The 27,344-nt window shown below is 39.9% G+C and overlaps 1 protein-coding gene across 22 annotated transcripts in view; it reads left to right on the top strand.

Moving 5' to 3' along the window:
* The window catches only part of LOC127063440 (mediator of RNA polymerase II transcription subunit 15-like), a 378,635-nt gene that overhangs the window by 128,096 nt on the left and 223,195 nt on the right, over positions 1-27,344 (top strand). The gene's annotated exons all lie outside the window — the stretch shown is intronic.

The following is a 27,344-nucleotide window of genomic DNA, read 5'->3' as shown; positions in this document are numbered from 1 at the left end:
TGAGAACGAATGAACGAACGGAATGAACGAAGGACGAATCGAACGATGAAATCTGTGACGTGCAAACTAATCGGTGATCGCGATTCCATGGGACGTCTCGTTAATAGTCGCGGCTAATAAACTATCGTAATGAATTATTACTTCGTTTAATAGGAGTAGCAGTAGAGAGGGGGGAAAAAGGCTCGATGGGTCGGAGGGAGGAAGAGGGAGTTACACATATGTAACATACCGCATTCATTACTTCGGTATTGTCGTCGTTCGCGCTTTCGGGGAATAACGTCGATAACGTTATATCGAACATTGATTCCAATCGACATTGGAATTAAATGATAAAACGTTTCGATTTACGAGGTCGTACGTCAAATGATCCTATGGGTCTTATTATTATTATTATTATTGTTGTTGTTGTTGTTGTTGTTGTTGTTGTTACGCGTCCTAACGCACAACTTTGTCTTCTGCTTTATTTTCTTTTTGTTTCCTTTTTCTCTTGCTTTTTCAAAAAGAAAGTAATTATTTAGTTAATCAGTTAGTTAGTTAGTTAGTTAGTTAGTTAGTTAGTTAGTTAGTTAGTTAGTTTGTTAGTTTGTTAGTTGGTTTGTTTGTTAGTTACTTACTCACACGCGATCGAATATTCGAGATCTTCTTCGTATTTGAAACGAGTACGAATCTTCTAGTCGATGAACGTTCTAACGCGAAAGAGTTAAGAGTTTCGAAGGAACTTCTGGAAAGGTGTCCTTGGAGATAGATTCGAGGGGAACGCGACAAAGAGGCTCTGTGAACGAGAATCGATGAGGGAATAGAGAAACTAAAAAGAATCGGGAAAAGAAAGTATACTCGACATTCTTCTTTCTCCCTTTTCCATGTACCCCACCCACCGTCACGCTCGCCCTTCACCACTCATTTGTCGACTATGCTTTTCACTTTTGGCAAGACTTTGCACTGGCCAACTAAGCTAGCTAGCTAGCTAGCTAGCTGGCTAGCTGGCTGGCTGGCTGGCTGGCTGGCTAACTAACTAACTTGCTCGCTAACGTTCGCCTTGGAGTCCGTTCGAATGATTAATTAAAAGAGTCGACTCGAGCTAATGGGCTATGGATTAATGCTTCGCGTTGTGAACACTGTTTACTCGACTACAGATGGTAATAAATCAGCGTCTTATCGTGCAAGGAAAAAAAAATTGTTTAATCCGCGTTAAGAATAATTCACTTTCGAATGAACGGGAAAGAAAAGAAGAAGAAGAATGGAAATAAATAAATAAATGAATGAATGAATGAATGAATGAAAGAATGAATGAATAAAAGGAGAAAAGAATACGATAAGTATGAATAAAGAGAGAGAGAGAGAGAGAGAAAGAAGTGTATGGATCGCTTACAGGACGATCGATCGTAATGGATCCTTCACGATCCTTTTACTTGTTTAACCTCTCTTGAAATAATGTTATCCTCTTCGTTTTTAGAGTAGAATGATAAACTGACTTCACCTCATAGAGATCGATATATGTGTCTCTACGTATGTGTATATACGTACGTATGTACGTATAGTGCGTTGTGAAAATCGAGCGTCTATCAAAAGTATCGAGAAACGATATATCCTGTATCGCCATAGAATCGAATCGACGGACAAGCAAGCGGTCAGTGCTTGGTAATTCATCTCAAAACGACTTTATGATTCAGGATGCCAACGTAAACTTCCTCGCGCAAAATATGACCGTTCTCAGGTAATTCTCTTTTTCGAACAGTATTACAAGTATAACGTATAACGAGATTTAAACGTAATTCACCATTTAAATGGCGTACCTGCGGGCCACTTCTCCATTTCTCTTTCTCTCTCTCTCTCTCTATCTCTCTTTCTTTTTCTTTCTCTCTTTCGATCTCTTCCTCTTATCCTCTCTCTCTCTCTCTCTCTCTCTTTCTCCTTTTCGTACTTTCGTAGAACTCTCGAAACGATAACCGCACCGTAAGCTCGAGAGGAAGTCGAGATTCTTGCTCGAGGACGAATTTATGCGATGGAAAGTTTGAATGACGTCTGTAAGACGATGATATAGACGATCGTTTTCGCGGTCCACGTTCGACAAAGTACGAAGAAAAGAGACGAACGCAAAGAGGAAGAAAGAAAGAAAGAAACAAACAAACAAACAAAGAAACAAAGAAAAGGAAGAAAGATATACATATATCCTTAAGAAAGATATACACACGTAGATTCGCGATTCGAAAGAGTTTTTCCAAGATTCCATATATTTTCAACGTTCGATCTGTCACAGCGTATAGTTGGTACGAAAGGCAAATAAACAAGTTTGTAGGTAGCTCGTACATACGATTGGAAGTTTTGCGTTGTAACTCATCCTATCGTAGTTATCCAAGGACGATAAACGAAATTGAAGAAAAACGAAGAGGTAGAAAGGATATAGGAAGGAGGTTACGGTGAAGGAGAAAAGGTACGACGATAATACGTACCTAGAATAAGTCGTCTGCTCACCGTTGGTATGGATTTTACGTCGTTACGTATTCGTCGTATCGTAGTAGTTCGTAATGCTCTCGACGAGAACCTCGCTGAATTCCAGAAACGCGATGGATATCGCGTTGTGCGGTGCCGATCTCGCGAACGCGCCAGGTACCCACCTATATGTAGGGCAAACTCGAGGATAATTTCGCAACACGGCTTGTTTCGTAATACCTGCCATAGCTAAATCAAATAACCGAACTCCTTATCTCCGTAGCCGGGGCTAATACGAAATTTCCCTGTTACTAACGCGCTTTCATAATTAACAACACGCTTCAACCTGGAAACCGCTCATCCTAATGCGATTTATACGATTTCACCACTCCTGTTCTATCTATCTATCTATCTCTCTCTTTCTTTCTCTCTCTATATATGTATATATATATATATTTCTGTATCTCTTCTTCTCGTTCTTCTTCTTCTTCTTCTTCTTCCTCTCTTTCTCTCTTTCTTCTGTATCTCCGCTCTCGTTCATTCGTTCGCTCTCTATCATTTTGCTGTCTTATTACTAAAGCGATTACTATCCGTATCTCGAGCAAATACAACTCTATCTTTATCAATAACGAAAGATTAACTCTGTTGGTATGTAAGTAAGTACATACGTTTATTCTCTTCTACATCACAACCTGCGTGATCTTTTAATAATGCATCAACGCGTTACCCTTTTTTCTCTTCATTTTTTCTTCTCTCTCTCTCTCTCTCTCTTTCTTTTTTTTTTTTATATATATATCTGTTCTTTTTTATCTAGGTCAAGTAAATCCGAGAAATTTAGATTAGCATCGAGATAAATAACGATTACAAAATCACAATCGGCAGATATTACGAAGTGGAATGAAACGTTATTATTATTAACTGGACGATAATAACAACGGCTACGTTCTGATTTACTCGTACGTATTCGAGTTATCGAATTTTCGTGTCTCTAGAGATAAGATCTTATATTTTATCGCTCGATTATCGAATTACATTCGACTTTGCTCGATTCCGTCGATTAACGTCGATTTAAGTTGAATAGCAGGAGAAAGAGAAGTAGGAGGAGGGAGAATAAGTAGGCGATGGTTACCGTCAATAGAAAAAAAAAAAGAGAGAAAAAAAAGAAAGAAAGAAAGAAAGAAAGAAAGAAAGAAAGAAAGAAAGAAAGAAAGAAAGAAAGAAAAAAATCCTCAATCTGAGAGTCGGGCCGATTTCTCTAAATCGGAGTAACGTCTTCAAAGTGATCTCGACTTATCGCAATCGGCTTGGGGATGTAGAGACAAGTATAACTGAGCGAAGAAAGAAGGAATAAAAAATAAAAGAAAAAAGAGAGAGAGAGAGAGAGAGAATGCGTGTCGGGAAAAAGAAGGAAGTCGGTAAGCATCGAACAGGATGGCGTCAACGAGAGAGTGTAGGAGGATGAGGAGGAGTAGGAATAGTAGTGGGAGAAGGGAGGGTTGCTTCTTATCGTCGTTCTCCCTCGAGAAAGCGAGGCACGCGTTTTATCAATTTTCCAAGGCCGCTTCCCCTCTTCCTTATGTCGGATAGCGCGAGTTTTCGTGACAAGAGGCGGTCTAGACGTTGATTGAAAGCTTCGGGCCTTAAGCCTCCAGAACGTTACCAAGTCCTCCTTCCTTTCGTCGTTCCCTCGATCGCGACTTGATTAAATTTATGCTAGCTTAAAAAGCCGTCGTTGGCTGGTTCTCCATCGTAAAACAGGCGTGGCCGAGAGCTGGACATACTCTTCTCTTTCATTCTCTATCTCTATGTCTGTCTTTATCTATCTATCTATCTATCTATCTATCTATCTTTTTCTATCTTTTTCTTTGCCATCCTCTTTGAGACCTTTCCTTGAGAAACTCTGTCTGAGGACTCGTGCAAAGGTGCGAAGGAAATCCCGTCTTAACTCCACGAGAGATACGACGTCGAAGGGACGAGGCTCTTTGCTTCCTCCTCCTCCTCCTCTTCCTTCTCTTCCTCCTCGTCCTTCTTCTTCTTCTTCCTCCTTAAGGCGACATCTTCCCGGATGATGCCTCTACGATACAAGCATATTCGCAACGAATACGAGCTCTATCGTAAAAGCGGTTGTTGTTCGGTGAGCCGTGAGCTCGTTTCACGTATTACCGCGCATGGTCGTGACTGTAAGAGTCCTCTCTCTCTCTCTCTCTCTCTCTCTCTCTCTCTGTCTGTCTGTCTTTCTGTGTGTCTGTCTTTCTGTCCGTCTGTCTGCTGTCTATCCGTCTGTCTGTCTGCCTGTTCGTCCGTCTGTCTCGTTCCTTCCCTTCTTCTACTTCTTCTTCTACTTCTTCTTCTTCTTCTTCTTCTTCACCTTCCTTCTCCATTCCCTTTTTTCCTCTCCGGCTTCTCCCTCAAGCCCAAGCTCTTTTGTCTCGGTGCCGTTACTTTTTTTTTCCTTCTTTGTTTCACCTTTTCTACTGGCCATAAACGTGGTTAATAGCGGACTGGATTTTCGGACGATAATAAAATCCCGGATGTCGTGGACGCGCGTTAAGATTTTACTTTTCTTATTTCCCCAGTGGTGATATTATTTATTCGATAAAATTGAAATAGAGGAAGGAAAAAGATGAAAGAGATAGAAATAAGAAAGATAGAAAGATGGAAAGAATGAAAAAAGAAAGAAAGGAAGGAAATAAAACAGAATAATAACGTCACGATTTAACTAACAACGATAATAAATCAAATCGATCGAACGATCGACGATCATTTATTATTTATCATTTAATCAATGTTATTTCATTCGACAATGAAATATAAGTTTGATTCGTGAGTCAACGGGGAAACATAACTAACTAACTCCCTTTACAAATTACGTGTCGCGAATGCAGAGAACCGATATATCGACTCACGGTATCGAAACTGAGCGGGGTTAATAATGTAGTCCGAAATTCAGTAGGAAGATATCGGCACGTGTAGGTACGTTTGGGAGACGTCGCGATCTCTCTATATAAGCGTTAAGAGAGAGAGACAGAGAAAATGAGAGAGAATGAGAGAGAACGAGAGAGAACTAGAGAGAGAGATAAAGATAGATAGACAGAGAGAGAGAGAGAGAGAGAGAGAAAGAGAGAGAGAACAGCTACTAGCTTCGTAGGCGTGGGCGCGTGGGTGGCAGTCGTGTGTATATTTGATATCCGTGAGTATCGACTGCATCTGCAATTACAATCGAGACGAGTCCTCGGTTCCATTAGTCACCTCGCGGCGGTAAGCAGGAGCCGAGAGGAGGAGGAAAGAGGAAAGAGGAGGGTAAAGCGAAATACCGATACTACAGTAGAATCGAATCGAGCCGATCAAATGCGGCTAATGACAGAGATTATTTTCTTTAAAAATAGCTATCGAGTCTTTCTTCCTTTCTTCCTTTCTTTCTTTCTTTCTTTCTTTTCCTTTTTTTCTTTTTTCTAATCTTCGCACTTCATTTCTAATCCTGTTATCTTCTTTTCTAATTTCAACTTCCTTTCCTTTCCTCTTATCTCCGTTCTTTTAATTTCGATTATTTATTTTGTTTTATTTTTTTTCTTCTTTCTTTCTTTTTTTTCTTTCTTTATTTTTCACCAAGTATCGATAACCGTCTACTTAATCAATACTCGAGATTACACGTGGAGAGGTTTACGATGGATCTAGTCTTGAATTTTTTTTTTTCCCCTATCTCTCTTTCTCCCTCTTTTTCTCTTCGTTTCTTCGTTTCTTTTTCAAGACGAACCAGAAAAGGAATATCGATGAACCTTCCTCTGTATAACAGCAACGGGCGCGTTTGTCCATCAGCTTCTTTTTTTTTTTTTTTTCCTTTGCGTTCTTCCTCGAGATTCGAAGGAGAAGAGGTACGACCGTTTTCTAACCGACGTAGACCGGACGGGATTTAGATAAGAGCTAGATAAGAAGACACCGGGCTTTTCGCTTCTTCTGTCGACCTTTGCGATTTGGTTTGCTTGCTGGCAAAGTAGCAGCGACGTAAGGGAAGAGAAGAAATCGCGAACGTGTGTCGTCGTAGCATCGATCGACGTTTATCGCGCTCCTACCGCCATCAGCCCTCTCTCTCTCTCTCTCTCTCTTCTCCCTCGTACATTTTCTTCACCAACCTCTCAACTATTTTTATTTAGCAATATCGCGACATTATGCGAACGATGTATATACGCGTAGGAGTATCAACGTCGACGCTGTATATATATATATACATATATATATAATACATACATATGTATGTAACTGGGAAACACGCTTTATAACTACTGTACTTGACACTGTAATTTAACGTTTAAAAAACAAATAATATGTGTGTCTCGAAGCGAACTTTTCCTTCTTTCTGTTAATTTCTTTTTTCTTTCTTTCTTTCTTTCTATTTTTTCTTATTCCTTGTGTTTTTTTTTCTTCCTCTTCTTTTTCGTAACTTCACGCGCGTTTGTAAAATTGAACGAAAACGTATCGGACGTTATTCATTCTCAGGCACAAACTCCGTTTCGTTTGGTACTCGTGTACCATCAAAAGTATCCACACGCTATGTCCGTTGAGTTCCATCTTAAACGAGGAGAAAGCGTAACCAAAGCAGTTCCTTTTACGGAGCTGGTGCGAAGCATCGATCACTTAAGAACTGTAATCCTTTACACTCGCGTAGATAGTATTTTTTTGCGTGGGTCGTCGCCCTTGCTTGGCCTCTCTTCTCTTCTCTCTCTCTCTCTCTCTCTCTCTCTTTCTTTTCGGTTCTTTCTCTCTCTCTTTCTCATACATACATACATGCACACGCACACACACACACACACACGACTCTCCTCGAATGTTCCTTTCTCCGGCAAGAGAACTTCTCTCCATCCTTCTTTCTCCTCGTCCACACCATCTCACTCTTGTTCTCCTTCTCTCTCTCTCTCTCTCTCTCCTTTCTCTCTCTCTCTCTCTCTCTCTCTTTCTCTCTCTCTATCAATTTATTTTTCTCTCTTCGGAGCAGTGGACCGCGTAACGAGCAACGTAAATCAATCGGCTGGCATTGTGGCTTCGTTCCTCCCTCAGTCAGTGGTTCTCGATGTCGGGGCTTATTTCTCATCTTCCCTTCTATTTGCCCTACCCTGCCACCTTATTTCAACTTTGAATATCTACGTTCGTCTTGCGATCTCTTCTCTTCTCTTTTCTTCTCTTCACTTCTACTCGTATCGCGATGAGAAAAAAAGGAAAAAAAAAATAAAAGAAAATTGATCAATACAAAAGAGAATATATGAGACGAACTTCAACATCGTGCTAAAGAAAGAGATAATTGGGATGATTGAAGAACGTCAAGAGAAAAAGAAAGACCCAGAGAGAGAGAGAGAGAGAGAAAGAAAGAAAGAGAAAGAGATTACAAGGAGATCTAGCAGAGAATTGAGAATCCTTTTTTTTATCTCTTCAAAAGTATCGATCTAGCTTTAAGAGAGCCCATCTATTTTTGCAAGAAAGAGAAGAGGAATGTATAGCTCCTCTTTTACCACGATTTTCCACGAAAATCAAATATTTCGAACGTTATCTTTCTTCCTCGTGGAAAGAATCGTGAAAAGAAAAACAAAAAATTCCAATTTATCGATTTACAAAGTGTTACTAAGAAATCACGTGTTCCTCCGTTTCGCGAAATCGAGAGATTTTTAATTAATTCAACTAGGAAATAATTTCTCTTTATTATTGCAATTATTAACTCGAGCTTCTTCCGAAGTTCTCGTAAATAATTACTTACTTTCGTAAATAAGTTCTCGCTCTTAACAAAGTATTTACTTTTTCCAAAAGACCGACCGAGTTTTACGCGTTACGAAAAAAGAGAGAAAAAAGGAAAAAGAAAAAGGGAAATGAAGCAATCGTGGCTCATTCTAAACGCTTTTAGAAAATAAATAAATAAATAAATAAATAAATAAATAACGAATGCTGCCACTGCGGCCACCGCTGTTGCGGCCTTGCGGAGAAACGGGCCCCTCGACGGAAAACGCGTCTGAGAAAGAAAGAAGAACGAAATTAAAGTGTTATATACGCGAGCATGGTTTAATGCCACGTCGGCGAAAGAGAGAAAAGAAAAGAAAAGAAAAGAAAGAAAGAAAGAAAGAAAGAAAGAAAGAAAGAAAGAAAGAAAGAAAGAAGAGTGGGGGGTAGATGGGAGAGTAAATGGAAGGAGACGAAGCAGGTTTATGGAAGGTTCATGGGAGCAGAGCTCGTTTCGGCTTGACTCGAGTATGCGCGGCTGGCTCGACGTCGAAGCTGTCGTCTTTTTCTTTTTTCTTTATTTTCTTTTCTTTTCTTTTTTCTTTTTTTTACTTGGCCTTCCCTCGCATCCCCTTAGCAGCATCTCCTCGTCCACTGTAGCTCGTTCCATGGACCTCGTCTTTCGGTTCTTCTTTCGTGAACGCAGTTTGCTTTCGCCTTCGTTAGCTCTCTTCGACTTAATACGATTTTGGAGTCTAGCGATTCCGACTACGAACTTTTTCTTTCTATCTCTTTCTCTTTTTCTCTCTCTCTCTTTCTTTCTTTTTTTCTCATTTTACCGTTTAAAGATGAATCGACCATCTTTCACAACGCGAAAAATATTCCATTCTAATCGAGACTCCATCGACGAGCTCGAAATGATACGACGAGAAAACGACGAGAACGAATAACGAGATTAAAACGTTCGTTCTCCGTCGCGTTACGTATCAAAGCTGCCTTTATCAAAGAATAAACAAAAGGAAAGTGAAAAACTAGGCTATGTATAACGCGCCTAACCGCGATTAGTCATACCGGGGAAATCGTCATCTCCGGCATTATTTCTCCTCGCTACTGTAATCGTTCGTTCCTCCGTCGGGGGTTCCTCCGGCCGGTTAGCGTAATTACTTCGCTCGACTCGACTCGACTCGACTCGACTCGACTCGTAAAAACGGAACTGCGAATAACGGAGGCGTTAAGCCGTCGTTATCGGCTGATTGGTGCCCGTAAAGTGCCCGTAAGTATGTAGGACCCGTCTATCCGTCGTTTCGAGTCAAGCACGACTTCCTTTTCAATTTCTACGTCTCTTAACTACGACGAGCTCGCGCTTACAGAACGCTCATTCTCTAATATTATATTTCGTAGGCACCTTTGTCCTCTCTCCTCCCCTCCCTTAACCTCTTTTCGTTATTGACGAATAAATATTTTCGTTATCTCTGTCGTATATATGTAACGACAAATTCGAGGGATTAATGAAAAAGTTGTGTATTTGTGTTCGAGTGGAAAGTAAATAATTGGGGAATGAAACGTGAAAGGAAGAGCGACCTTGTAATGTCGTTTATCAAAATATCGAATGAGATACGATTTACTACGGTCTTGAGTCATCCTCGAACCTTCGCGTAGTAAAGGTATACTTACGTACAACGAGTATAGAACATTATATATATTATTTCTGTGTGTGTGTGTGTTATATATACAACATAATACATACATATATATATATATATATATATATATTGCTATATATAACATAATATATACATACATACATATATATATATATATGTGCATATTCTGTAAGTATATTCTACCGACGACCTTCGTCATACCGTGACTTTTTTCGATGTCCGAGAAGCGTGACGTTTGTTAGCTAACGCTTGCTTGCTAGCAAAACCGTGCGCGTGTCAAAGCAAGCGAAATTGCGTTCTGGAAGCGTAATAATTCGCTCGGCCGAGCAGGAGACTCAAGATGGCGCAGGGGACGACTTTTGGTAGACCGTTCTCATCTGCTGAAGTTATATCCAAGTGGATATCCACCTCTATCGCTGCTACGACGATAAGAAAATATTAACGGAGATGCAGAGGTTATTTCGTGTGATAGGATAAGGCGCGAAGCAGAGGCGTTAAATAGGCCACCGTTACCCGCCATTACTTGCAATTCTCTGTCATTAAACATCCCTACCGTTCGTTCTACACCCCCAAATCTCTCTACACACACACACACATAAATCTATACGTACAAACGGACACCTTGCTAAGACTTCCCCTTTTCTTGCAATTTGTTCCTTACGCGTTCTACTCTCTCTCTCTCTCTCTTTCTCTTTCTTCTCGTCTTTCCTTTCCGCCCCCTCAAGCTATTCCTTTTCTCGACCCCGCCCTTATTATTTCTCTTCCCTCCAACCAGTAGCGGCCGAATCGCCCTTGAGACTCGATTTCCGCCGGAATCCACCTCCTCCCCTTTTCTCTTTTTGCTGAACGAACTCAACTAAGACGCCCAATAGGAACTAGCTCGCGTTTATTTCGAGGCGTTCCTACCAACGATAGCGATCCTACCTTTTCACCGTTTTACATACTTCTTTTCCCATGTGCATACATTCTCATACTCTCTACCACCCTCCTTCAAAATCTCCCACATCTCTCACATCCTCCCCCTCCGTCACACTTCTTTTTTTTTCCTTTTTTTCATTTTTCTTCTCCTTCTTTCTCTCATTTCTCTTCAACTCTTTGTCTTTTACTTCTCTCTCTCTCTCTCTTTTTGTCTGTCTATCTGTCTGTCTGTCTTTCTTTTCGATTCTATTTCTTCTTCTTCGTCTTCTCTCTCTCTCTCTCTCTCTCTCTCTCTCTCTCTCTCTCTGTCTTTTTCTTATACGCACATACACACACACATACTCTCTCATCACCATTCGTCGTTCTTTGCGGTGCCTACCCTCTCTGCCGGAACAAATAGGAATTTCAGCGGGCGGTGACGTGCCCGTAAAGCGCAACAAGTTGAACGCGGAAAGGAACGCGTCTCCAAAAAAAAAGGAAGAGAAGAAGGAAGAAAAAAAAGTATTGGAAATTAAGGGAGATAAACCGGAATATCTTCTCTTATCGCGAAGAAATAGACGTTCTCTCTATATCGTATATATATATATATGCTGGATCATAAGTGTTACTTCCAAATAAATCATTTTAACAAACGTTCCGTAATAACATTGATCCGTAACGACTTCTGAAACAATTCATTTCACTTCTGACCCATAAAAGTTAAGAATCGAATGAAAGAGATGAAAACCGATAAGAAGAAAAAAAAAGAAAAAAAAAAAAGAAGAAGTCATCTTTTTTCTTTTGCTCGACACACATTTGTCTCGCGATCCATAAACGCTCGCACATTTTATCCCTACTACTACACACACACACACACACACACATATATATATATTTCCGTCGCTTTGTTCATATATCGACGAGCACGTCCAACGTTATCGCTAGCTCTCTCTCCAACGTAAGCCTGGATTAAAGGGGCATGAAAAACGCGTTACTTCCTTCTTCTTCTTCTTCTTCTTCTTCTTCCTCGTCTTCGTCTTTTTCGTTTTCTCTCACCTTCTCCTCTACGTCTTTTCCTTCGGATTATCTATCCTCCCTTCTAACCTTCCTCTATCCTCCTCCACCTTATTCCCACCCTCTCTCATCTAGTGGTAGCTCAACACCGGTAACCACCATCGACTCCATCAGCAATGTCACCCCTCGCAGCTCTTTACGCGGCAGCACGACAAAACTCTCGAGCCGCGAAAGTGTCTCAAGGTACGAACGACTTCCGTGCGAAACGAGAGCTCCTCGTAAAAGCTTCCTCACCCTCCTCTTCATCCTCCTCATCCTCCATCTCTTTCTCCTCGTCGAGATCCACACCTTCTGTACTTTTTCTTCTTTCTTCTTTTTCTTCCTCTTTCTTTCGTTCTTTCTTCTTTTTTTTTCTCTCAACACCTCGCACGCTCCGCTATCTTTGCGTCATTTTGCTTATACATCTTATTCTTCCTTCTTCTCTGCCTCTTTTACTTTTTCTTATATTTTCTTTTTTTTTTCTTTTTTTTTTCTCTTTCTTTCTTTTCTCTGACGATCAATCTCGGTTCGAGAGATCTAAGAGAAGGATATTATATGGATAGCCTTTGATCGTGTTTCGTTTTTTAAGAAGGAAATATATTTGTATATATTCTTTCATAACTCGGGATGAATTTTTACGCGTGTTTTATGTATACCGTGCGAATAGTACGCGAATAAATTCTCGTTATTTTTCTTTTCTTTCTTCTTTCTTTCTTTTTTTTATCCACCCTGTTTTCTTCCCTCCTTTTGGATATAGCGGATAATATACTTTAGGGACAGAGAATATACGTGTATAATACACACACATATATATATACATATTTTCTCGTGAAAATCTTCTTACGAAATATTATTCGCGTTATGTGTAATCGTCGGATGTGAAATATCGGTTCTTATTCCTCTAACTCTTCTTATTATTTCGAGTAGAATCCTTGCTAGGTCATAATGAAGATTTATAACTCGTAAACCTATCCACTTGTTGTCGAAAGCGCTTTATACCTTCTTGCGGAATAAAGAGAGAATATAGGTACTACTTATAGTGCCTGAAGGTGTACGCCGATAGAGCGATGCCGTCTCTTCGCTTAGAGAATACGGAGACGAAAAGGGAAGGAAAGATTGTAGGTTCTCCTCTCTGAGGGCTAATGAAGCGAACAACCTATAATTTTGAATACATGCCGCGCTAGGAACGAACGCTGAGGGACGAACGGAAGTTATGAGTAAACATTTTGCGAATGTGAAAGAAAGAAAGAAATATTTATATATATATAAAGAGATATATATATATATATATATATATATATATATATATAAATGGATAGTTAAACTTGTAACTTCAAGTACGGGGAATAAGATTTTACGCTTGGCCACCTCGTCGAATCGCTGAGTTATCTCAACCGACGTAATTTTATCGCGTTTCTTTGCCTCCCTTGTCTTCTTCTTTTTCTTTTTTTTCTTTTTTCGCCATCCCTTTCCTCTATAAATAAGTGTAAGTATAGTTCTTTTTTATGTTGTTGTTTTATAGAAAGCCTTCACTCTTTTTTTTTTTACGATTCTGTAGACGTCGAAGATATTGATACGCGTATAGTTTAACGTCTAATTTTTCTCACGCGTTTTTCAAACGTTCATTTATGTTACGATTTTTTTTCTCCGCATCTATCTGTACCCTTCTATCGATATATTTTACGTCTTGACACTTCGCCAGCCGTAGAATTTTTTTTCTGTGTTTTTTTTTCTTTCTCTCTCTCTCTCTCTCTCTTTTTTTTTTATATATGGGTTTTTAATAAATCGAGGATTTTACGAGCGAACACACGATCGGTCCTCTTTTTCCTCGTTACGATTCCTACCTCGTAAATCACTTGTATTTCATTCTTTTACTTTTATTTATTTATTTATTTATTTATTTATTTATCTCGTTCTTTTTTTTTTTATTATCTTATCTTATATGGAGAAAAGACAAGCAGATGACGAGAAGATCTCGAATGAACTTATTCCAGATAAATTCGTACTCGTTAGATGAACGATTGACAAGCCGCAAAAGTTTGAAAATTTATCTAATAAAATCTATTGTACGACGATTGATAAGGTTTGCGATAAAAAAAAAAAGAAAGAAAGAAAAAGAGAAGAACGATCAAAACGAATGAATGGAAAATACGAGAATCACTCGGTGATATTTTATTGGTTAACATCGTTCTGTCTCTCTCTTTCTCTTTCTTTCTTTCTTTCTTTCTCTTTACGATTTTCTTTCGCCTATCTCCCATTGCGGCATAGCTTCGAATGTAAAATTGGATTCCATTCGTCTTCTCGTTGCGTTGCTTTCTTCGAGAAGCCAAGGTGAACTCGAAGAAACGTCGGCGTTTCTATTCGTCGATCCGATACGACGGCGAGTTTTCAAAGTGGAAAGATAATTACGTATCCCGTGCGTGAGTACACGCATACGTTTCTTTCTCTCTCTTTTTCTCTCTACCTTTCTCTCTCTCTCTCTCTTTCTCTGTCACGCTCGAAAACGTGCCACTTGGTTTCGTTCCAGTAATATCTTTCTCTTCCTCTTCATCTTCTTCCTCATTTTCTTCTTTTTATTGCAATAGCGAGAAGACAAAGTTCGCCGTCGCCGTCGTCGCCATCGTCGTCGTCGCCATCGTCGTCGCCAAAAAGCGAATCAGACGTAAAACGAAACGAATTAGCTAACTTCCTCCTTGGTAAAACAAACTCTTGTCTCTGGGTGTATCTATCAGTTTATTTAGCGCATATATATATATATATTAGTTTGATAATCCATTCGAACGGTTGATATAGAGATAAAAAGATATATAAAGAAAGAGAGAAAGAGGAAGAATAAAAAAGAAAGAGGAAGAGGACGTAGGAGGAAGGAGATATTTAATGGCATTAGCGGAAATATTCGCCATTTCGTAGGTAATTTATTCGATATTATTCGATGGTGTCGGTGGAGCCTCTGATAATTCGCCACTCTCGACGCTCAGGAAAATCGTATTTATGGCTCCGTGTCAATATTGCTTTACGCGCTGATTTTGTCGAACGAGCGTGCGAAGAGGGTCCATCTCCCACGTAGCTGCCCTTTTTTTTTCTTCTCTCTTGCTTTTTTATGCTATTTATTTATCCGATATATATATATATGTATATATATATTTATATAGTATATATCCACCTTTGGCAACATCTCCATTCATTTCACGAACTCGTTTAGAATATTTTCCGGCTCCGGCACGGTAGAATATATACAACTATAATATATATATATAGTATATATAGTTATATGTAGTTATATATAGTTATAATATCGTAGGAAAAGTCGAGAGGGGAAGTTAACGACGCGCAAAGGACGTTCGCCGGCCTATGACGGAATAGCGTTTTCACGAGACAATGGCTAGAACAGATTGCTTATCTTGAAAGTTCGCCCGAAACAGTCCGCCATGTCTCGCGATTATCCGATGAAGAAGCTGCTTTGTTATGCGCCGTTAAATTTGGCTCGACCTTCCCTCGCGAGACAATGAAGGTAACCTCGATAATACCAACGAAGGAGCTCCGATAAGGCTGACGTTAAGAAAGAGAGAGAGAGAGGAAGAGAATGAGAAAGAGAGAGAAAGAGAGAGAGAGAGAATCTACCCGCTCGAATATGATTGCTGTTACGAAGCAGACTTTTACTTCGAGCTGAGCCGCGCTTCATTAGGACGGTTCATCGATCGATAATGTTAGTTTGTTTCGGCCTCGGTAAAGGAAAAGGGACGTCCAACGTCATTGACTTTCTTGATGGCTAACATAAGGTTATAGTTAGATACTTGAATAAAGTACCAAAAGTTTCAAACCGATTACAAACAAATATCATATATCATGTTGAATAAAGTATTTGACTGGATAGAGTTGAACAGTGTTCTAGTCTGGTCTGATCTGGTCTGGTCTGGTTAAAGGCAACTAACTCTCGTCGTCTAGTTTGCAGTAACGAACTTTACGACGATGATTTCTTTGACCGATCTCTGACGTAACGGTTGATCCAATTAATATCAAGAAAACGACGATACACGTGCTATCTTCCTCGTCATTATTATATATAATAATAGCATGTTCACGACCGCAAACTATGCGATCCTGGTATTTCCTTAGTTCGGTCAGGTTCTATAGCTAGAATAAACACGTCGTCCAACTAAACGAGCCAAGAGCTAAGTACTTACTTACTTGGAAGGGTTTTCTTCGGGACCGATGATTATCGAGAATGCCATATCTCTGACGAGATAAGCCTTCCTTACTTACCGTTCGCGCTTTCTCTGGATTTTATCTCTACTGATAACAGTTCGAGTGAGGAAATTTAATCGCAAAATGTCCAAGCCTTTCATTTCTTTCTTTTTTTTTTCTTTCTTTTTCTTTTCTTTTTCTTTTTCTCCTCTTCCCTCTTTTTCTTTCCCCTTCGTGTTTATTGAATTTTAATACATTATTAACATCGTCGGGGGAAAAAGGAAAATAAAACGAAACAAAGAAGAGAAAAAACGTGAAAATATTCCTTCGGAAATATTCGTTTATGATTGACGAAATCGAACGCTTCATTAATAAGTATCGTTTCATTCATCTCATCGAATCAATGAGCAACGACAATAACAATAACAGCTAACACGCGCGAGAGTTATAATCGCAAAACGGAAGCGTAAATCCAGCGCCTGTCTCCCCCTATTCACTCCTCTCCTCCCCCTATCCATCCCTTCTTCTCTTTCTCTCCCTTTTTGGGTTGACCCGTTGATCCATACTCCCTTAAGCGCGCTAGCGCACGATGCGTGCGAGCATACATACACACGTATACATATATATGTATGTACATATACGTATATATATATATATATATACGTGAGATTCTACACACGAGAGTAGGGAGCGAGGCGACGACGACTACTACGACGCTGGAACACAATATTGCGGATCAATAAACCTCAATAAAGTCAATTTCTGTCGCAAAGCATCTGAATACGGAAATTTTGTATTCCGTCGGCTAGAGGCAGCCGGCTGAGCATGGATCGTGTCCCGAATACAGATTAACTATATTTTATACCACCATCTCTCTCACACTCTCTCGCTCTCTGTCTATCTCTATCTCTCTTTTTCTCAATAATATGTATACATATATATATATATATATAGAGTAGATACATCTCTCTGTCCCGTTCGACGGACTCGCGCAAGCATATTTCGTACGACACCCTTCGAAACTGTCTTTTCTCAGCCTTTTTTTTTCCCTACGAAACACGTTACCTCCTTCCCGTTGTTCCTTTTCTTCCTCCTCCTCCTCCTCCTCCTCCTCCTCCTCTTTTTCTTCTTCTCCTTCTTCTTCGTCTTTCTTTTTTCTTATCTTTTCTCTTGTCGTCGTAACGTTGCTTTTCGAGAAAGGCAACGAAGAGCAAGGTGTCCTTTAGACATCTACGGCCCTTCGAGACGCACCGTTGCTTTTCTTTTTCTTTCTTCTCTCTCTCTCTCTCTCTCTCTCTCTCTCTCTCTCTCTCTCTCTCTCTCTTTCTCTGTAATTTCTTTCGAGCGAGCTCGCGGCTTTAAAGGAACCCGACGTCTTGAATATTCCTACTCTGGCACCTCTCCCGTGGAATATCAATGGATCCTCTTCTTCTTCTTCTTTACCGAGTCAAAATCCTCGACGGTCTTTACTTCTTCCTCTTCTTCTTCTTCTGCTTCTTCTTCTTCTTCTTCTTTCTCTTCGTTAGATAGCTGTCTAACCGGTAGATCTTACATAAGGAAACATATCTATCTACTACTTACTCGTATCTTATCTCCCTTAGCTTTTTTCACTTGACAACACTCTTTCTTTTTCACAATGAAAGAAAGAGATAGAGAGATTAAAGAAAGAAAGAAAGAAGAAAAAAACAGAAGAGAAAAAGAAAACATAGGCGAAAAGTACGAACAGAGCCAAGTCCGCCTGAGAGGGCTAGGATAGGATTGGGTTAGCGTTTGCTCTGGTTTGGGTTGGGCTGAGTTAGGTGGGGGTAATACACGCGTTCGCGAAAATGGTGGTGCTTAAACGAACTCAGCGAAATCGTATTTCCAACGATGGTAGCGACTTAACGTTTCCCGTACGACGACGCACGCTAAAAATTCCGCAGTCAGCTAGTGAGAAAGAGAAATAGCAAGAGAGAGAGAGAGAGAGAAAGAAAGAAACTTTTCGCTTTATCGATCCCTTTTATAAAACGATAAAAGAGTTTCTGCGATTTCACGCGTAGAAAAACTGAACGATAGAGAAAAGCGAAAATAAGAGTGGAGTAGAAAAGAGAGAAGAGAAGAGAAGAGAAGAGAAGAGTGGAGAAAAAGCAAAACGAGTTTCGACGCAGCCAATTATTCCGAAGCTTTCAGCCGCGGCGTTCCGTGCCGCTCGTAAGCGCGCTCGTTTAATCGATAGCTTCTTTCTCTGCATTAGCACGAACGCTTTATAGGTCGCACTTTATACGCTCTCGCCACACGCTGCTGCTTTCGTCTCGCGAGGTCGCTCGCGATAAATTGCCGCGAAACGGCTTCTACGTTCTTCTTTATCATCTCTCTCTTTCTCTCTCTCTCTATCTCTCTCTTCCTCTCTTTTTATCTTTCTCTCTCTCTCTCTCTCTTTCTCTTTCTGGCACATACCCTTTTTCATTTTCGAGCGCTTCAGTCGATTTCGTCGAGTGTCTTTCCCGCTGAAAAGCGTTCGTGAGTTTTCCAACTGGTAACCAAGTGGCACGAAGACACACCAATGTCTCCTTCTAGCCGCGTATATCATAGATACGTGCTATAACATCTATATCTACGTGTGCGTTTTCATTATCGGACTCCGTTGATGGAGAAATCGTTCCTCTACCGACACCCACGCGTTACACCTACCATGTAATGGCGTACGTATGAACGTAGCAAACGTGTAACGCGTATGTAGATGGATAGAGAAGTAGAGGAGGAGATAGAGGAGGAGGAGGAAGAGGAGGAGAAGAAGAGAACTCTGCGCTCGTAAAACGTCTACCATAGAAAGTTACGCTTTTGAAGCGTACTTATACCGGTTCTCTTTTTCATTCCAAACAAAATTCGTACGTCATTTTACCTCTGCGCGGTAGTTGTCTACTTTAAATATTTTCCGGAAGGTGAATTGAAGAGGAAGGAGGATGGAGGGGGAGGAAGAGGAAAGGGACACAAAAAATGGATGTCGAATCGTTACTTCGCACTAGGATTTTCTATTATTCCTCTCGACGTTGCCACGGAAGTTGTTGCTTTTTTTTCTCTTTCTTTTCTCTCTCTCTTCTTTTTTTTTTTTTGATAATAACGATAGCAGTAATAAAAGTCGAAAGAAAATAGAAGACGATTTATACGGGCATCTCTGCCCACGAATTCGATCCCCCTAACATTTTCCTTCTTTTATATCGAGAGGAGAGGTAATGGAGGAAAAAGCACGCCATTTTCGCGAGGCACCCTTGTATTATTTAAGAGAGGAGGAACAGAGAGACCGTAGGATAGTGCGAATTGGGCGAGGTTGCTCCGATAGGGTAAGATGGGATAAGGTAGCAAATGAGCCTTAACGGAAAGAAAAAAAGAAAAGGAAAAGAGAAAGAACAAAAAAAGCACAAGAAATCTTGCATTGAAAAGGGGTGATGGGAGATTCGACGTGGGTGGTTGGGGACAAAGGCGCGGGGAACGAAGACGACGAGAGAGAGAGAGAGAGAGAGAGAGAGAACAAATAAGAGAAAGAGAGAGACAGAGAATAGAAATGGCTTTCTATCGGAGCTAAGAATATTGTCGTGAATATTTCAAATATCTTCCTGTCCGTCTCTATGTGCACGAAAAGATAAATAGAGATAGATGAGGAAGCAAAGAGAGAGAGAAAGAAAGAGAGAGAGAGAGAGAGAGAGAGAGAGAGAGAGAGAGAGAGAGAGATACACAAAGAGGGAAGCAAACGCACGCACGTACGGCCGGCTCGTCTCCAAATGTTTTTCAGAGGGAGGCTCGAAATACTCCCGGAGTAGGGCCGTAAAACTACACGGTAAAACACTTACAAACTATTGGCCGACAGGGCATTAAATGCGGCTCACGTACGACATAACCGTCCTCTCCCGGTATACTAGCCCCGTAGTAAATAACGATTCGCGTTCCCGTGTATTTTGATGTACGCTGACCCGAAATGTGCGGCCCACCGCCACGCAGCGCGCGACGCTCGCGTTAAGGCGCTTACGCGCCATTTTCCACGTAAGGTTAGAGGTAAAAAAGCACGAAATTGTTCCTGGATGGACTACAACACACCTTTTGCGCGTACCTCGAAGCAAGCGTTCACTCGCCCGTCCAACACTTCCCTTCTTTCTCTGTTCTCTTTTTCTCTCTCTTTTTTGTTTTTTTTTGTTTCTTCTTTTTTCTGTTATTATTATTTTTTTTTCATTTCAACTTTTCTCCTCCTTTTTTTTCTTTCTTTTCTTTCCTTTACGTTTCTTTTTTTTTCTCTTTCCTTCTCGTTCCTTTTCCTTCTCGAAATGAATCCAATCTTTCTTTAATTCCTTTTATCGATTCGTTAATAGGATAAAATGAAAATTACTTTCTTTCTAACGAATTAATTAGCTCGAATGTTGCGCGTTTCGTTGAATAGTATATATCTTCCTTTTTCTTCTTCTTCTTCTTCTTTCTCTCTCTCTCTCTCTCTCTTCTTTTTTTCCTCTTTTTTTCTCTTCTCTCTATTATTAGTCGTTCCAGATTTAGAAGAATAAAATTATAGTGTCGACCAAAGCAATAATACTTCTGGGACCTATTGTTCATCGGCGGTATTGCGAAGAATATTCATTAATACGAAAACAGTTAAAACGAATCATTGTGTTTGCGTGACGCATCAAATTAATGTGGCAAGTCTCATTTTGGATTTGCTCAGCGTGCTCGTTATCCACGGTAAAATTGTTATTTCATATTCATCGCACGAAGCCGACTAATCGACGTGTAACATGTTGTAAATTTTCACCGAATTATTCCGTGGATCGTTCTAATTCTTTTTTCTTTCTCTTTCCCTCTTCCATTTCTCCTTTTTTCTTTTCTTTTCCTTTCTCTTTTCTATTTTTTCTTTTTCCTGAACGATATTCCCAATCGCGACGCTTTAACGTTCATACATCGCATTGCAACGAATCGTCCATATCTTTTACATTCTATTTGAAACATAACGAACAAATGAAATCATTAAAGTAGCAACTTTATTTATACTGATAATAATCAATATTCGATTTGGTCGAATAATTGATGTTTAAATATCAGCGTGAACGTCACAGAGAGTAGAATATTCCAGGTTTTATTGGTTTACATTGCTAGTCGATGGTAGCGTTGGTTGATTCTCATGCCCTATTTCCCTTTTAACTCACCCTTTTCTCGAAAATTTCTAGGACAGGAGACTCGTCGTTCGAGAGTTTCTCTTTGCCTTTCGACTCGTACTCTCGTGTACGTTCATCGCTTCTTTTTCATCTTTTTACGTTGGTACGTGCCAGAACGGAAACGTGCGTTAAGTCTTCCATCGAAAAGTATTCCTTAACGTCAACCGTGAAAATAAATTAACGAGAGAGACGAAGGACGAGTTTTCGCGAGCTCCAATGGTGCACCAGCAGCTAGTAGTAGCAGAGCTAGCAGCCAGCAGCCAGCAGCCAGCAGCCAGTAGCAGCAGTCACGGAAAATTACGGAGGACGAGGCGACAATTGAAACGAGCTCGGCATTTCCTCCCTGACAAAATACGACGAAACTTTGCTGTCTCGTCTTGACGTTAACTAATTAGTCGTACGAAACCTGGTTGAGGCAGTTTGATGCCTTTTCACGGTTAACGCAATGGCCGAAAATATTCTCGTATATAAATCGTATCGACTCTCTTACTCCTCTTCGTCTTGATCCTCAATCTTCCATCCTCCATATTCCTCTTCCTTCGTCCTCCGTCTTCCATCCTCCATCTTCTATTTTTCGCCGACTCTCCTGTCTTCGTGAATTTTCCATGCACGACGCGAATGATTCACGGTTTCAAGCCGCTCAGCAAATCACGTTATCTCTCTCTCTCTCTCTCTCTCTTTCTTTCTCTTTCTCCATCGTTCTCTCACTCTCTATATCTGTTTCTCTTCTATCTCACTATATCTCTCTTTCTCCCTCGTATTCCCACCTCTCCCTTGCGCAAGGGCGCACTCAGCGAACACACGCGCCGTGTACGCTGTATTATCTATAGGGTGGCCACTACAAACGGTGTGGGGTCGGAACAGAGACAGCTAATTATTTAGACACGCTTGGACACCACCCCATCGATCACTCCCACGGACTCTCTCTCTCTCTCTCTCTCTCACACACACACACACATTCTATCTCTCCATCCTCTTCTCTGTCTCTTTCTCTATCCAACATCTCTGTATCTCTCAGTTCCTCTCTTTCTCTTACCAAAGGCCACACACGCGTTTAAACGTAAACGCAAAACTGGAAACGAGCCGTATATCCACCTCGTTTGTTCTTTGTCGTTTAACGAAAAAAACTTAAAACTTTTGACTCTCTCTCTCTCTCTCTCTCTCTCTCTTTCTCACCCTCTCTCTCTCTCTCTCTCTCTCTCTTCCCCTCTCCATCTTTCTTTCTTTTGCATGAGCACGCGTAAACGCTCGGACGCGCGTCCGACCGAGTGACTAATCGCTCCTGTGCTCAAGTATTTTTCACGTCCTCTTAACTATTTTTCACTTCACCGGGGAAGCATAACTTCCGGTATATTTACCCGAAAGAAAAGACCGTGCATCTTGGATATTACGTTGGAAGATACGTGTACGCGAGTCGGAGAATTACGAGGTGGCGGCTTCTATAAAAGGGGGTCGCGTTGTGAAATGAAAATCGTTTCGGACGCAAGATGTTACAGACTTTTCTCTTATTTTCTATTGCTTTAGGAGAACTGAAGTAAAAGAGAAGAATAAAGACAGAAAGGAGAAAAAAAAACAAATAAAAAAAGAAAAGATATGAGGAGAAGAAGAAGAAGAAGAAGAAGAATAAAAACGAAGGGATTATAAAGATCGAGGGAAAATATTTCCTTGGGAAGAAAAATGGAAAATAATTTTCTTTCGGTTTCCTTTCGTTACGTTTCGTTTCATCTTGTTTTTCTTTATGAAGTAATTATTCCAGTAAGCGAATAAGGAAATCGACGTACTCGCTTGATGGCAATAGAGAAACCCGTACTCGATACGTTCTACGCTTGCTAATATGATTATTACCAGCGCGTATCGCTAATGCCTTGAAGTTCGAGGCTTATACGTCGCGGAGACGTCGGATAATGTGCAAATCAGGCAACATAATGGTCTATTATGCAGGATCGATGCCACGGAAAAGCCAGAGAGCCGTTGTGGTGATGTGCATCGCGTACGAGCTAGGAACGTACGTACGTTCGTACGTACGTCTATATATATGTATATATATATATATATATACATTTGCACATGCATACATACATACGTATATACATACATACATACATACATGCGAGTTTCCGCATGGCGTAAGCTACGACTATCTACAGGGTGTCTCATTCGAAATATTTTCATTTCTTTCCTCCCTCTTATCGAACATTATCATAACGGATAATCTTCTTCGTTGAAAAAGTATACGAATCGATTTTCATTCGTTTCCTCTTCTTTCCTTGTCGATCTCGTTCTTTTTTCCTTACTTTCTTTCTCTTTCTCTTCTTTTTATTTTCCTTTTTTTTTTCTTCTTCTTCCTCCTTCTTTAATATTCCTCATCGTGAAAAGTTCATCGAAACGAAATTCGATTCGTGACGAACAAATATACAACGTGTCGAGTTAAACACCCTATAGAATAATAGTTATCTATATACACGTTTACTCACACACACACACACACATATACGTACGATAGAGGTTACGAAGCCGTCAGCTTAGCCGGAGAAGAGATCTTCTTCGTAACCAAAGACTCGTGCTCCGTGAAATTAAAATCAACCACCTTTAACGTTGCAATCTCTATGCTCTTGAAATACTCTTCCTTTGTTCCTTTTTCTTGATAAACAAGAAATAAATGATTTAGACGTAGATAGATAAAGAGAAAGAAAAAGAGAGAAGGAGAGAGAAGAATCGTTGAACCATTCGTTAATCCAAGGTTGTTTCTATTACACTACCAATAGAAAAAGTAGTATGTGAGCCTTGTTATTTCGGAGTGTATGGACCATAACAGGGATGACGTAATTCGGAATACGTGCGACTAATGGACTAGACAAATAGCTTCTCTCCGTCTCTTTTTAGATAGGTACTTTAAACACTTGACAGCTGTTGGTTATCATTGAAGAAACCAACGAATACTTTTGTGAAAGGAGGGAGAGAGGTAGCTAGGTTGAGGAGTAAAGTGGGAGTAGAAGAAAATGATTCGTAGAAAAGTAAATAGAAATGGTAGAAATAAAGGAAATAAGTTAGAAGGATGCCAATAAGATCTTTGTTCGTGCCAAAGAAGAAAACATTGCGGAAGACGCGCGTCAAAATTCTTACTCTCTCTTTTTATTCTCTCTCTCTCTCTTTTTCTTTCTTTCTTTTTCTTTGGTTACGTATTTATGCGATACTCTTTCGTGTTCGACTTAGAGCCGATGCCAAGACTTTCAAAGAAAGCTGACTCGTTTAATGACCGTCGGTAACGAGAAAATCTTTGATTTTTCTCTCAGTAAAAGTTCCGAATTCGCAACGATCGAAGATCATTCCGAAATCGAGGTCAAATTGAATGCGCAAGATATCCGGTGATATCTATTTTAACGAATGCCGGTTTGTGTGTCGATGCTAACTACTACTACTACTACTACTACTACCATTACTAACACGAGCGGAAGAATATTTTTAGCAAATTTCTACCAACGACGTACGTAGAAATACGTACATATATACATATATTCATGCATACGTAGGGAGGGAGGATTATACGACGTCTCTAGCATAGTGATTTATTTCCAAATGTTCGGCTTATCTCCACTCGAATCTGTATTCTCGAAGAAAATAACAACTCGAATATATATATTCTCTTGTAGAGAACGAACGCATAAAAGACTTCCTACGAGTGATTTTTTTCGAATCAATTATTCTCTTTCGAGACTTTCTAAGCTAATTAATTTCATTTATTATTATTATTATTATTATTATTATTATTATTATTACTACCATTATTACTATTATTGTTACGAGCATTTATATATTCCGTACGTGCACGGAAAATTTGAAAAATTGATCTTAAAAAGAAACGTGTCACAGATAGAACCTACTCAGTCCCTAGACGACCTTACTTCTCTACCGACATGAGTACTTAATTGTTTCTCAATAAAGAAAGAAACGAAGAAAGGTGAAGGAGCGTTTCCAGAGTAATATGTATACGCGAACCTCTTTCTTATTATCGAGCGAATTACCTTTGGCCTTTGGCTTTAGCGATCGTCGATTAGAGATATAAAAAAGAAAAAAAAAAACAGTGACCGAACTAACAACTTTTTTTTTCTTTTTTTCTTATCGATCCTAGCAAAGAGTACGTTGTTTATTCTGTACGCGTAATCGTCCTGGATAGTCTGTGCAACGTCGTACGTGAGGCACGAAGATATTCGCGGATTACAAGGAAAACGTTCTTGGATAAGAGGACGAGAGAAATAGAGAGTGAGTGAGTAAGAGAGAGAAAGAAAGAGAGAGAGAGAGAGAGAGTGGGGGAGGATGCGAAGTTAACTAAAGGAAGAAGAGTAGGAGAAGGGTAAAGTGTGCGTCTAAACTCGGCAACGGGCTCGATTACGAGCTTCCGCGTAAACGACGAAGCAATTTTGCTAGGGACTCACGTTCGCTCAGAAGTTGGCACCTCTTCGTACCCATCCACGCAACGCAACCTTTTGCTTTCGCTTTGTTCTCGAAAATGAAGGAAAACAAGGCAGGATCGATGAGAAAATTATTTTCCATCGATGTCGTCCCATATTCCTCTTCCTCTTTCTTCTTTTACTCTCTCTCTCTCTCTCTCTTTCTCTCTAATTCAAACAAGAAATATATGTGTATGTGTATGTGTGTGTGTATGTGTGTGTTCTCTTTTGTCCGTTTTCAAACGTGAAATTTTTTTCATCCTTCTTCTATTATAACCATGCAAGTATCGTAAAGTCGAGAAGTTTACGAGTAAGTAAACTTAAACTAGCTTTTCTAAACGAAAAAAATCGCAAAATAAAGGAAACGGTGTACGAGTAAAGATTTTTTTTTCTTCTTTTTTTTTTCTTTCTCTCTCTCTCTCTTTCTTTCTTTCTTTCTTTCTTTCTTTCTTTTTTTTCTTAATTTTTAGAGAAACGATTTTCGAACGAACGCCCGTGTCTACGTGGAAAATAGAAACGCGCTTCGTTCTCTCCATCCGTTTATACCGTACATTGGCTCTCGACTTAACGTAAGATTTATTCGAAGCAGGGTGCTATTTTAGGACATCTCAAATGCCCCGTTCGAAATTCGTTTTCGAATGTCTCTTGGAAACGAATTGTTTCTTGTCTTCCTCTTCCTTCGTTTCTTCTTCTTTTCTTTATCTTCTTTTATTTTTTATTTTTTTTTCATTCCCTCTATTTTATCTCTTTTTCTTTTTCGTGAGAGACGTACGATCAAAGAGATCTATAAAAAAGATGCCAATATAAAATGAAATTATATAGGAGGACGTATTTAATCGAGTTAAGAATCGAATAAGCCAGACGTCTCTTCTACGTACATATGTATATCTATCTCTTTTCGATTACACACGTCCGACATTGATGAATGTTTATTTTACTTATAACGTTATCGGAAGGGAGAAAGAAACAATGGTGTTTGGTAAAAGTAGATATAAAAGGTCTCTGTCTCTTTCTTTCTCTCTCTCTCTCTCTCTATATATATATATATATATATACATTTTCGTAGAGAACTAGTATAGGTAAGATTTCTACGATCTGAATTTATTTTAACTAGCCGTGCGGCAAGATAGAAGGAGGAGCCGAGTTACGGAACGCGATAAATTTTGATTTACCGTCGAGACAAGGGACATTGAATTACAATGTTGCTGGAAGGAACGATTCGTGTAGACTGAATACTAATACCAACCAGAAATACCAATAAGTTCGTTTCTCGATCCGTCGCGGCACGTTAAGGCACTCGTAAAAAAAAAAAAGAAGGAAACAAAAAGGAAGAAGAAGAAAAAGAAGAAGAAGGATGATAAGAAAGGAAGGAAAAAAAATAACAGAAAAAAAAGGAAAAGGGGTAAAGTAATAGCTCGTGAATTGACACCAAGGGAAACTACGACATTCGACAATTGTGAAAGGGTCGTGTCTCGAAAGAATAAGAACTTTTAGTATTCGTCTTCTTCTTCTTGTTCTTCTTCTTCTTCTACGTACGTCGACGATGTTGGCATCGTTGTCGCGTCGTAACAGCAAATTCTCTGTCTCCGACGGTAGTTCCACAATTCACCGGTCGTAGTAGCAGCGCCATTGCTTCTCCGACATTCTCATAAATAACCTCAGTACGTGCATTATTTCACTTCAGGCCCCGTCCTGAGTTTTGACTTCTGACAGTGAAATACGGAATGCTCGGAAAGAGTGTCAGGTGTTACCGAGATCGACGACGAAGCTATAGTATTTACGTATTAAATATTTAT

Source organism: Vespula vulgaris, chromosome 1 (assembly GCF_905475345.1).
Source record: "Vespula vulgaris chromosome 1, iyVesVulg1.1, whole genome shotgun sequence".
Classification (NCBI taxonomy): Eukaryota; Metazoa; Arthropoda; class Insecta; order Hymenoptera; family Vespidae; genus Vespula; species Vespula vulgaris.
This window is presented reverse-complemented; position numbering and strand designations above follow the sequence as displayed.